The 11,198-nt window shown below is 46.6% G+C and overlaps 1 pseudogene; it reads left to right on the forward strand.

Moving 5' to 3' along the window:
* On the forward strand, positions 1-116 carry LOC116087901 (annotated as a pseudogene).
* Positions 117-11,198: the final 11,082 nt, after the last annotated feature.

An 11,198-nucleotide genomic window follows, 5' to 3' on the forward strand; every position in this document is an offset into this window, starting at 1 on the left:
TCTGACCCCTAGAGGCATTGCAGATGTGGCTGCTGTGTCACACGTGCGGCAGTAGGTGGCAGAGAAGAGAGGTTGTTCTGACCTATGACTGTCTGAATGGTTAGTAGCCTAACATTCCTTGAAAATAGTTAAGTCTGAGACCACCACCAGTCTGGGACCAGGCAGGCTTGGATGGCTCCCAGGACGCGAAGCAAGCCAGAGACTAGAAAAACCCTGCCTGGGACCTCCCGGTCTGAGTGAGCCCAAGACTTGGTCTTGGTCAGGTGAACCAAGCAAGGAGCATGCCCGCGATTACCACCAGACCAGCGCCATCCGGCCCAGACAAGAAGCTAGCCTGGGATGAACGAACACCAGCCTGGCTCTGAGCAGGTCTGGGGGAAGGAGGAGGAGCATGCTCAAGATGACTCATAACGGATAAGTGGGGCACAGCACTCCTGAGACCACTCCTAAAACAACCCCAGACACTGAGAGACCCCGGGCAGCACTAAGAGGAGCAAGTGGTGGAGAAATGGAAGAGAAAAGAGCAACAGAAGGATGTGGGCACAATGAAGAGAGGCAGGGCTGGAGACTCGACTGAGGAGCGGCCCGATGTGAGTAGCCAGTGATGCCACCTGGGACCATGGTGGGGTCCTGGCCTGTGCTGCCACAGGGGCCACATCTAGGTCTCAGCCCTGCAGCAGCAGGTGGATGACCCTGGTCTGGGCTACTTACTGCCCAGGGACATGTTGATGTCTAAGGGCTGTGCAGAACTGGCCCCACAGCTCACCTAGGCATTGTGGGAGAGCTGGCCCTAGAGGCATGAGAACACGAGAACCAACCCCACCCTTCTGCCCCGAAGCTGCAGTACTCAAGAGAGTGGCCCTGTGGATGAGTGAAAGATACCCTCCTCTCCCCTTACCACAGGTGGCAGGTAGAAGACCTGGTCCTAGGGTTATAAGGACAGGAGAGCTGGCCCTGCCCCTCACTGGCTGCAGTACTTGGAAGAGCAGGCCCTGAACCCTGCCTGGGCAGCAAGTGGAGCTGACCCTGAATATGAAGGTTGTAGGTGAGCTGGTGGGAGAGCCAGCCTTGTCTCTCGTTTGCTGTATGGCAGTGTGGGCACAAGAGAGATGCCTCCTCCCACCCTTATCACCCATCATCTATGGCAGACTGGAGAACCGGCCATGTCCCCTCACGGGCTGCAACAGTCAGGAGAATGGGCCCTGCACCTCACCTGGGCAGCAGGGTGAGCTGGCTCTGATTTCAATGGTTGTGTAAGGTAGAAGAAAAGACCATTTAGTAGAAATATATAGTGTATAAGCTTTTACTTAAAGGGCATGAAAATTTTTCTCTGAAACAAGCCAAGAATGTAGGCTGGCTAGTTCCAGAAACCAGTTGACCACAAAGGCAGACATTTAGGTGGTCCTAGGGAGCGGTCAATCACAAAGTGAATGACAATGGCAATGATAAAGCCACATTCTTGAGAATAAGGGGTATGCAGGATGTTTTCCTCAGGATCCTGCCTCCTTGACTAAATCATGGGTTGGGTCCCTCTGAAATTTTCCACTGTTTTTATTTTTCCTTGGTTACCTCCTCAGTCCCCCTTGTTTTTTTGGTTTTTTCCTTTAAATACCCCACACTCCTTGTGCTCTGGGTCGAGCTCCTCTGCCCCTGCAAGGGTTACGAGCTCATCCCCAGTATACTGGTTTCCCCTGAATAAACCTCATGCTGTTGCATCAAGATCGGTCTCTTGTGATTCTTTGGGTGCCCGTGTTCTCGAGGGATTTGAGAGAGGGTCTCCCCTCGAGGGGGTCTTTCAGTTGTGGTAAACTGGCCCCTAGGACACGAGACCAGGAGAGCCAGTGGTCTGATGAGCTCAGATACCTCTCAGCCCAGATCCAGGGTTTTGAATTGGCTCACTCCAACATCTACCCCATTGATGAACTGCTGGAGTGACGGAAGGGGCCGGTCCTACACACCCAAAACTTCAGGATCTCCATGACACAGGGCAACAACAGGATATCCGAGAGAAGTCCCTGTGAGGTTCTAATATTGATAGAGTAGCAAAAGCCAGAGGCCTCAAACCAGTCAGAATCATTGCACTGAACACTTGCAAAGAAAAAAAAAAGTGTAGACAAAACAGAATCCTGTAGAACACACTACAACTTCCACAATGAGATTTTTTTTTTTCTTCTGTTTGGGGGAAGGTTTGCAAGGGTGGAGGGCACATACAAAGGGAGGGGGAGATGACTGGGATGTGAAATTCACAAAGAACCAATAAAAAGTTAAAAAAAAAAAGAAAAAGGAATATTTAAGCTATGCCATAGTAATTGACCTGTTGAAACGTCTCTCGCCTGGGGTCATTTTGATGGCTCACACTTGCCTAGAAGGCACCATTTTTGCTCCATCAGTGTATGTCCATAGCGTTCCCAAGTGGAAATATAATCCCCACTGTGAGGTATTTGGTGGTAAAAGGACACAGGGTATTTGGTAATGGAGCCTTTCAGGGCTGGTTTGGTCATAGTCAGATGAGGACACTAAGGTGAACTGTCATGGTTGAATATTAGTTGCTTTATAAGAAAACAGAAACCAGAAGAGACAAGGGGTGTATACCCTTACATTTCCCTCTCTCCCTGTCTGATGCTTGTGCCAGCAAGAAGACCCCCATCTGACGCAGGTCCCTGACCTAGAGCCAGAAGCATGAGCTAAAATAAATCTCTTCTCTTTATGTTAGGGAACCTCTGATATTTCACTGTAGTAACAGAAAATTATTCCAACTGATCCATCTTTTATGCACTGCACTTAGATTTTTTCAGAGAAGGAAATATTTCATTTCCTTTGGAATAGCTGCTTAGTTTCCCATTGGCTCTGATTTTGCAAATTTGTGGTTTGATTTCCTTAGAGTTTTCTAAATAGCAAGTGGTAATCTTTTTTTTTTAAATGGTAGTGTTCTCAAATGCCTATTTGCCTAGCATTTTCTCTGTTTCTAAGTGTTTATTTGATTGTTAGTTTATTTGAGATTTGGGGGCGGTATCTATTTGTTTTGTTGGTTTGTAGGTGGTAGTTGGCTTTTTGTTTTGTTTGATACAGGGTCTTCTGTATTCCAGGATGACCTCATACTTGCTTTGTACCTAAGGATGTGCTTCTGATCCTCCTGCCTCTACCTACCTCCCAGTACTGGGGTTGCAGACCTGAGCCGCCACACCTGTCTGTTAGAGTACTAGAGATCAAAGCCAGAGCTCCTTTGTGAATGCAAACACTTTATCAACTAAGCTACATCCTCAGCTCTTCGTCACTTTCTTCTAAAAGTAAAATTGTCTCATTAAGCCGGGCAGTGGTGGTGCATTCCTTTAATCCCAGCACTTGGGAGGTAGAGACAGGAGGATTTCTGAGTTCAAGGCCAGCCTGGTCTACAGAGTGAATTCTAGTACAGCCAGAGCTATACAGAGAAACCCTGTCCTGAAAAACCAAAATAAAAAAAAAATTGTCTCATTAATATTTGATTACGAGTAATAGAATTAGGTCTCTACTACATTTGTCATTTAAGACAATCTGTAATGACTTTGTACTCATTTTTTTTCCCTCCATAGCTCAAGCTGGACTATATTTTTATCCCACTAGTATGAATTAGCTACCATCTGCAAAATAAAATAAAGTATGAGGCAGGCATAAGGGGAGCCTAGCAACCCAGATTGCACTCAACTTGAGCTGTACTCACACCCTTACTAACAAAGCTCTTAGCAACCTGGGACCCTTAGCACCTGCACAGAGCTTCACACACACCTGGCTTCCAACTACGCCTCAGATCTCTCCTCCACAGCAACCTCTCTGTGACTCCCCGTCAGGGTCCAAATGTATCCCAAACTAAGGAAAACAGCATGATCCGGTCTGATCCGGTTTGGGGTGCCCTTTGGTTTCTTTCCTGTTGCTGTGATAAAATATTCTGACAACCGAAGGGGAAAGGGCTCATTTCAGCTCACAGTTCACGGGTGCAGCCACGCCTGAAGGAGAATCACCGAGCAGGAATGGCTAGCCACACCAAGTCTCCTATAAGAAATGGTAACACAGAAAGCGTGCTAGCTGGGAGCTCGGCCCCCATTCTCCATCCTATACAGTCCAGGATCCCCCACCCAGGGAATCGTCCAAATGCCGACAGGTCTTCCCACCTCAATTAAACCATAGCCACTCTAGTGACCTCCCAAGCATGCCCAGAACCCATCTTCTAAGTGATTCTAACTTATGTCAAGTTGATGACACTATCCATCACAGGTACATGCATGTGGAAGCCACCTGTGACTTCAGAATGAAGGTTTAGGGAAAACTTCCCACTATAGCATTTGATGCCTGTACACAATCAGGTGTGAAAATGATTAAGGTCAAGTGCATGATGGGAAAGGACGAGAGCAGGGAATAAAAGCTTGCATCACCCAAGCCTGTCAATCAAAACAGAAAGCCATCCATACTTCACCGATAGCAACCAATCCTCCTTCCGCTAGACCCATAAATGGAGACTCCAAACAACCACTCTTCAACAAGCTAGCTCAAGGAGACCGCTGCTCTCTTGCAGCTCATCTGGCCAATAACTTCATTTCGCACTTTAACAAAAATCCCTTGCTACTTGGCTATTTCTGTATGTTTCTTCGGTTCTTTGAGCAATACACAAGAACCTGGAAATACCCAGTCTGGACAGGCACTCTAGTAACAAGTAGTTCAAAAATTCCACCAAAAACAGAGAAGAGGGAGAAACAAAGATCAAAACAACACACAAAACCCTCTCGTTAACACGCCAGTGTCTGAAAGCCTATCTTTTTTTTTTTTTTCGGTTTTTTGAGACAGGGTTTCTCTGTATAGCCCTGGCTGTCCTGGAACTCACTCTGTAGAACAGGTTGGCCTCAAACTCAGAAATCTGCCTCCCAAGTGCTGGGATTAAGGGTGTGCGCCACCACCACCTGGCCTGAAAGTCTATCTTAAGAAGCTAAGGAGCAGGGGCTGGCAAGATGGCTCAGTGGATAAGAGCACTGACTGCTCTTCCTCAGGTCATGAGTTCGGATCCCAGCAACCACATGGTGGAGCCACCCGTAATGAGATCCGGTGCATCTGAAGACAGCTACAGTGTATTACGCAGGAGCGAGCAGAGCTCTGGGGCGGGGCTCTGGGGCTGTACGGCCATCTTGTACAGCCACAGAATACTCATAAAATAAATAAATAAGAAGAAGCTAAGTTTAGTACAAATGCTGCTAGTTTACAAAGCATTGTGTGTTATGCTCAACCTCTGTCTATCCAGCCAGGGGATCAAATTGACTAAGGAATGTTGTTGGTCCTACTAAGCGGCATGGGGTGGGGCCGGGGGAGGGAGCATGAGGGAGGCAAGACTGATGGTTTGACATAGGGAATGCTTTAGAAGCAAGGGCCCTGTGCATGCATTAATCCACAGCTTTGGCTACTGTCTTAGTCAGGGTTTGTATCCACGCACAAAACATCATGACCAAGAAGCAAGTTGGGGAGGAAAGGGTTTATTCGGCTTACACTTCCATCACCAAAGGAAGTCATGACAGGAGTTCACACACGGCAGGAACCTGGAGGCAGGAGCTGACACAGAGGCCATGGAGGATGCTGTTTACTGGCTTGCTTTCCCTGGCTTGCTCAACTTGCTTTCTTATAGAACCCAGGACTATCAGCCCAGGGATGGCACCACTCACCGTGGGCCCTCTCACCCTTGATCACTAAATAAGAAAATGCCTTACAGAGGTAGATCTCATAGGGGCCTTTTCTCAAGGCAAGCTCCTTTCTCTGTGATAACTCCAGCTTTTGTCAAGTTGACACGCAAAACCAGCTAGAGCAGCCACTCATTAGAATCACCTGGGGTGTTTAAAAAGCCTGACAGCAAGGCCAGCCCACGGCTCAACTTAATTAGAACCACTAGCGCCTGAGAGAGCAGTAACATTGTATAGCTTTCCAGATGATGCGGTGTTCAAGCAGGGTGAGGATAATGACTGGAATCTGCCTGTTTATCAGAAGGGGCACCTTGGCTGGCTCCTGTCCTCAGCATTTCACACCACCCGTGCCCCAACCCTCACTTCAAGCCATACCACAAGCTCAAAGATCAATTGTTTGGGCAAAGAACCAAGCTAGTAATCTATTTTTGTGTGACCTAGTATGGTAGTTTTGTTTCTTATCACTCTGACCAAATACTTGACAGAAGTAATTTCAAGGCAGAAATGTTTATTTTGGATTTCTATTTGAGTGGTAGATGTCCATAGTGGCAGATGTCCATGGGCAGCTCCACAGTGGGGGCTGCTGCTGGGACCCCTCCCACCTCCACAGACCAGGAAGGGGAGGGGAGGGGGAAATGGAGGAAGAGGGGGTGAGGGACAGGGCGATGACAGGAAATGGGGCTATAGCATAAAAACCTAAGGCCCACCCCACCCCCAGTATCTCACTTCCTCCAACTAGGCTCTACCTCCTAAAACATGGCCATCACTGAGGACCAAGTGGGACATTTCATATTCAAACCCAGACACCGACTATACTTGCACATAAAGTATGCAAGTATACTTTATGTGCAAGTACTTATTTATTTATTAAGTACTCATACTTATTTATGATCCAAACCAAAGTTAAGGAAAATCTCAGCCTTACTTGTAAAAAGCATTGCATTACAGCATTGAAGAGGTCAGTTCAGGACCTTTGGAAAATTCCACCAGACTCCTCCCATCCTGGAAGAGAAAGGCCATGTAGCACTTAGGCACCCTTCCCCTCTGGAAGGGAGAGGCTTAATTACATTCCACTGGGAGGGGGACTGACCATTGGCCACTTGTGGGTCGGGGAGGCCTAGAGCACATAGATGCACATAGATGCATTCTGCTGGGTGGACCGACCTTAGGCCACCTACAGACAAGGGAGGTCCTTGCCACCTCATTCCCTAAAGACAAACCAGTTTAAAAGTCACACTGCTCTGCCAATGACATTGTGTCTAATGGCTGCAGCTCTGAAAACTGTATAAAAACTCGCCGAATGGGCTGTGCGGGGTTGTCCTCTCTCCTTCTTGTGCAGGTCAACCTTCCTCTCCCTTTTGCATTGATCCATGATGCGTTGTTCACTCAGAGGGTCTCTGGTAAGTTAAGGTTCACCAGAGTCTTATAGTATTTGCCATTTTTCTACTCTATCCCATTCACTCCCCGGGAGAGGGAGGGACTAAGCATAAAACCTGGGCAAGGATACTTCGATGGTCCCTTTATCACTAACTAATGACCCACACTGCTCTCTCAGGCTCCATTCTCCTCTAGGCTTAGCTCTTTTCAGTCAAGCTCCTGGTCACCTCCCTTCTGAAGTCGCCCGTTCTGGATCAAGGACAGTGATTGGAGCCTGTTAAGACTAGGTCTCTAACATCCTGGCCCTGAGTGGGGTTTATGATTTCCCAGAAATATGTTCAGAAACATTCACCCAGCTAGCTTGTGGCAGGGAGAAAAACGTATTTCTTGTCTTCACACACTGCTGGATTCAGGACTGAGACGACAGTAACAAAATTCAGGTTAACCAAACAAAAGCACATCACATTTATTTAATATGTAATATTTAATATTCTGCGTGTGCTGGTCCTAGCCCCTCTTCCCACTCATGTCAATCCTCATTGGTATCACCATCAATGTCCTCTTCAACCTCCTGAAATCTCTCCTGGTCTTTGTTTTACACTGTTTCTGTCCCAAGGTACAAACTCTTAGACTTTCCTTGTTCCTATTTCTGCCTCATGTCTGCCTTCCCTGGGAGGAGGACACTTTTCAAGAGGTCACAAACCCTACCCTGGCCCAGGATGTTTGAGACCTAGTCTTAAAATTCCATTTATTCTACTGTTAGGATCTGAAAAATCGCTGAAGGAAAACCCCAGACTCATATAGTATGCAAAGACAAAAAGCATTTATTCTGCAGAAACAATCAGTATGGTTGGGTCAGCCATTCTTCGAAATGGCAATCCCAGACAAAGGTGGCACAGCCCTTCTTATAGGGAACCGGGGAAACTCCCTAGAAGGATAGAGAATCTAAAATCTCATTGGTAGGTACTAGGGGGTCACAGGTGGTCAGTGGTCTGCATTCCTTTGTCATGAACATTTAACCATAGGATGAGATAGGGCTGCCCAGCACAACTGGCCCATCCTGAGATAAGATAGTTCCCTGTGTTTGTGGTTGTCCTCAGACTGTTCTTTGGGAGGGGTTTTATGACCTTGTTTCTGGATTTTATGGTTTGTCCCTGGAGCTGGTGCCTCCATTTCGAAATCATGCCTGGTCCTCCAGTGCAGACAAGGGGGTTTATGTCATCCCTTCACTAGTTCTATTCCTTTTGCCAACATTTTGTCCTTACTCGACGCTTGAGAGTTTATATCAGCCATACAACCAGTGACTAGATTGATGAACTGGACAGGAGCTCTCAAAAGAAGCACAGATGCCCAATTTGAAAACTGTTTTTATATTCTTTGTTTTGTTTTGTTTTGTTTTTCAAGACAGGGTTTCTCTGTATAGTCCTGGCTGTCCTGGAACTCACTTTGTAGACCAGGCTTGAACTCAAAGGTCTGCCTGCCTCTGCCTCTCTGCCTCTCTGCCTCTCTGCCTCTCTGCCTCTCTGCCTCTCTGCCTCTCTGCCTCTGCTGGGATTAATGGCATTTATTGCCACCACCAGGCTATATTCTTAATCAGGGAAATATAAATTAAAATTATGTTGAAGACCAGTGAGATTGCTCAGCCAGAAGAGGTACTTGAATACAGGCCTGGCAATCTCAGTTTGATCCCAGGATCCCACAAGGTGGCAGAAGAGAACTGATTCCAGATAATGGATACACACACACACACACACACACACACACACACACACACACACAATTTAATTTAATCTTTTTTACTAAAAAAAAAAAATTATACTGAGATTCCATCCCACCTCAACTAGAATGGCTGCCTACTATCAAGAAAGACAACACCTAACTAACTACCCAGGAAGCCTCAACCCTATATAAAATACTACAGGTAACTGAGGAAAACTGGAAGCAGGAGAGGGCGGTCCTCCCCAGGGAGGATCACACCAATTAGTCATCCAGTCCCAAAATGTCGGTCCTGAAAACATACACACAAGTAACATTGTGTGAACGCAACAGGTTATATTTAGGAATATATATGTATATACAAATGCATATGTGCATGCAATAACAACTGGTTATTCATGGTGGCCATGAGTTTGAAGGAGAGTGGGAGAAGAGTATAGAGGGAGGAGGGGTGGAGAGAGAAAAGGGGAAAGAGAAATAAAATTAAATTACACTCTCAAGAAGAAAAAAACACTAATAGAGTCATAATGAAGCTCATCTTGTACACTAAAACAAAAATTTTAGATGGGTGGGGAATAACAGTAAATACTGATGAGAACGGAGGAGGAGAAACCCTGTGCCTCTACGGAGCCGTCTCAACTGACTAAAAATGAACCTACCATCTGACCCAGCTGCACCCCTCTTCATCGTATACACAAAGGACTTTAAATCAACACACCACAGAGATATAAGCACATCCATGTTTGCTACTGAATTATTCACAGTATCAAGATATGGAACTAGACTAGATGTCTGTCAGCAGATGAATAGACAAAGAAAATGAGGTTCGTATGTTGTGTTTTACACAAAGAAAAAGAAGCCAGGGATATGTTTGGTGGAGGTATGGCATGGTGTGGGGGACGAGAGTGTCTCTCCCGGCCCATACTGAGGCATCCCTTCCCCTGAGGTACAAGCCACACGATGGTATAGTATAGAATAGAGTTTATTTAGGGCATGGGGAGGGGAGTTGAGGGGGTAGTAGAGACAGAGAAAGGCAGAGAGGAAGGGGGAGGGGAATAGAGGCCGACCATGAACACGTGGAGAGAGGGGGAAGGGGAAGAGGGAGAGAAGGGGCAGAGAGGGAAGAGGGGAAGAGAGGAAGGGCAAGAAGAGAGGGTGGGGGGAGGCAAGCAGCTCCTTTTATAGTGAGTGAGGCATACCTGGTTGTTGCCAGGCAACTGTGGGGCGGAGCCTAAATCAAATGCCATTGTTGTAAACACAATGGGATCTTAGTCAGCTATAAATACACCTGACATCTATTTCTGACCTCCATACCCATGCGCGTACATGTGCGCGAGCGCGTGCACACACACACACTCACACAATTTTAAAAAAATAATCTAATATAAAAACAGATTTTTATTTACATAGATGTTTTATGATTTCTACTAATAATTTGCACAGTATGAACTAGGAAACCATTTTCCACTAGCTAGGTCTTTATTGTATTTGTCTCCCAAGTCTCAAGACAGGGAAGTTGTGCTCATTAACAGGAGAAAACTAACTGACTCACTAAAATAAACACAAAACAGGGGTCAAATAAATACAATTCAATGACTGGGGAAAAATTCTATTGAGCATGGCTTTTAGAATCCCTTTAAGATACTCGAAGAATCTTGAACACTAATCACTTTCCTGTCTGTGGATTAAGCGATAACAACAAAACCTTCTTCCCAGCGTGTAAAGAGAGAAAAGAAAACCCAGTCTCAGAAACGTGAGCCTCCTGAGAACCTTACACAGTCAAGGGCGCTGCGGAGCACTCGGCCCCTCTCCCTTTGTTCTTAGCCACCTGCTCTCTGCAGCTTTCACATTAAGTCAGGGGCGAAAAAGACTGTGAAGACAGATTTTGTTGTCAGCTTCTCTCCCGTGGATTCGCCGCACAAATAATTCAACCCTCACTTGGCTGAAGGAAGACTGGCCAGGGCCTGAGAGAGCCCGGACTCTAAGGTCCTCCCATGGGTCAGGAACTGTTCCTCTGCTACTCTTAACTGGATCCACGAACATCCTGCTTTCCCCACTCCGTTTCTCAGCGACCTCTGTCGGGGAAGAAAGGCAATCCCCCTCCCTCAACCAGCAAGGGTGGATGCTGATCCAACCTAGAAACCAAGGTAGATTAGCAAGAGAAGAGCAGATCAAATCTGTTTATCAAAGTTCGTGTGATTTGGAGGTAGAACAAACATATGTTTAGATTGTTCAGGCCCCGGCTTTCATCCCCAGCACCAAAACACCAGACGAGGGCCAGGGAGAGAGCTCTGTGGGTAACGTGCTTGCCGAGAAAGCCTGACCATCTTAGAACTTATGGAAAAGCCAAAAGTGGTGATCTGCAAGCCCAACACTCCTACTGGAAGATGCGGAAGGTTGACCAGGATCCCC

This window comes from Mastomys coucha, unplaced genomic scaffold (assembly GCF_008632895.1).
Source record: "Mastomys coucha isolate ucsf_1 unplaced genomic scaffold, UCSF_Mcou_1 pScaffold13, whole genome shotgun sequence".
Classification (NCBI taxonomy): domain Eukaryota; kingdom Metazoa; phylum Chordata; class Mammalia; order Rodentia; family Muridae; genus Mastomys; species Mastomys coucha.